General features: G+C 44.1%; 1 non-coding gene across 1 annotated transcript; it reads right to left on the minus strand.

Annotated features, from left to right (window-relative positions):
- Positions 1 to 926: 926 nt before the first annotated feature.
- LOC127695713 (small nucleolar RNA SNORA17) lies at positions 927 to 1,064 on the minus strand. Its single transcript, XR_007980078.1, has one exon. It is a non-coding gene; the product is annotated as a small nucleolar RNA SNORA17 (small nucleolar RNA).
- Between the last annotated feature and the right edge of the window lie 1,159 nt (positions 1,065 to 2,223).

A 2,223-nucleotide genomic window follows, 5' to 3' on the forward strand; every position in this document is an offset into this window, starting at 1 on the left:
CTCAGCTCAGGCAAGGCAGACCACTGCCTGGGTCCCAAACTTGTGGATACCCAGACACCACTGGGAACCATGAGGAGTCAGAACGAAGGCCTGTGGGTGGGGGAAGAGGAAATCTAGCTTAGTTCAGGGTTAAGTGTCCAGAGTGTGGAAGTGCCTTCTTCTGGAGACAGGCAGTAGCTCGGTAATGAAGGCTTTCCTCCATGACAGTTCCAGATGAGAGAGACAGTCCTTGCTTGTCCAAACTGTTTATTCATGATGAAGATGGTGCATATGACTTACAGCAGGTAGATCAGAGATCAAATGCCTTTTGCAGGAAGGACTCTCCGGAAAGGGAAGCTAATTTACTGAATCCTACAGCTAGTGTCATCACCAGCTATTCACATCAGGCTGAGCCTCACTACCCTCCAGTCTCCAGTTTTGTCTGTTTTCATTATGCCACATGCTTCTGTTTCTGTTTCTCCTTTTCTTCCCTTTCTCCATCACTTACTTGCTCCTCTTAGTGATGCCCAGAATCTCTAAGCGTCTGGAATCATCACAGGAGTCATCTCAGGAATGCTATGCCCTGCTCGTGTAATTATGGTGTCAACAGGTGTCATCTGGGGCATGGTCTGCTCCCTCAGGCCTGTGCAGCACTGGGTTGTGGTCATCTCAGGCTAGCTCCCTGTCTAGCCCCCATAGCACTAGTCTGGTGGTCATCTGGACTCACTCCTCACCTGTCCCACCCCTATTGCCCTTTGTGAAGGGCATCTTGGGCTTATTCCTGCCCCAGGCCACAGTTCCAAGTCTCGAGCTTGCTCCCCATCCTGGGGACCCACCAGGGCCTGCCTGGCATGTAACTGGTGGTCATCTCAGGCTAGACCCCTGTCCACCCCTCACTTTCCACCCCATTGGACTGGTGGAAGTCTCAGGCTCATTTTTTCTCATGGAATGCCAGGCTACTAATCATTCAGATGTTCACAGGTCAGAACACTGAGCGTAAACATAGCCTCAGCCTCTTTCATCTCTGTTACCTACTGATGCACATATGATACAATAGCCACACCTGCAAGACCTCTAGAGGCATGTTAGAAGAGTTTCTAATGATGTCTGTAAATAAACAGTACCAATGTTGTTTTTATCTTTGTAATACTCTAATGCCTTCCTCCCATTGGTCCTAACTGTGAGCCTTGGAGCTCCCAGAAATTTATTCTCTTCTGTCTGAAAAAATAATTCATAAGCCAGAAGTCATGATCATAACATCCTTTGTGTTTTCCATTATTATGCATGTTAACCATCTTCAATTTCCTCCTCCACTTCTCTTAAATCTTTGTTTTTAAACTCATAGCTACTCATACACCTCCTCCAGAAGATGCAACAGTTTCAAGATAAGTTAGAATGGACCAAGACTGATTAATTATTTTAGAATATAAAGAACATTCTCATCCCTCCCTAAAACTGGGCCCTAGGACTCTAGTAGCATAAGCTGGCCAACTGTGTCCATTCCCTGTACTTAGGTTCAACTGAACCTAGGATCTGCTCAAACTCTCAAGCCTTATTCACACAAGCTACATAACCTATGAAGAATCCCCTCTTCATTTAACAAGTAATTTTAAACATATTCATTTGCTGTAATTGTTCTTGCTAGAGTCTTTGTTATTTCAAAATGCTGTCATTAGCTTGACCTTGATTCTGATGCCTAATTCACATATGCATATATAGTGTGTAGATGTAAAGGACCAGACAAGAAAACAGATTTCTGCTGAGAATCTTATGTCAGATGGTTTAAGCCACTTAATAGGGAACTTGGTCTGTTTTCCACCAGTGATTTAGTTCAGGCCAAGACAGGATAGAAGGAATGGCAATTGGGAGAAATTTGCATTGCTCATTCAAATGCCCTCTATCTGTAAATGATACAGCCTCTGAGCCTCATTCTCCCCATATGCTTTAGGAAGGGATTTTGCTTAAAGCAACTCTAAGAGCCCCTTCTATCCTTTCTCTAGATTTTAAAGGATATGTCTGAAGTTTATCCTCAAAAACTAAGAACTATGTGAGCAAATGGGTATTTCAAGGTGTGCTGTGTACTTTCAAAATTAGAACTGTTACAGGTACTTCATCATAAGAGTCCAACATAGTGACTCATCCCATGCCTGTAATCTCAGCCCTGGCAAAGTTGAGGTAAGAGGAACATGAGTATCTCAAGGTCAGCCTGGATTACATAGTGAAGTCCCAGTCAGCTTGGGCTAT

The sequence above is a fragment of the Apodemus sylvaticus genome, chromosome 10, assembly GCF_947179515.1.
Source record: "Apodemus sylvaticus chromosome 10, mApoSyl1.1, whole genome shotgun sequence".
Taxonomy (NCBI): domain Eukaryota; kingdom Metazoa; phylum Chordata; class Mammalia; order Rodentia; family Muridae; genus Apodemus; species Apodemus sylvaticus.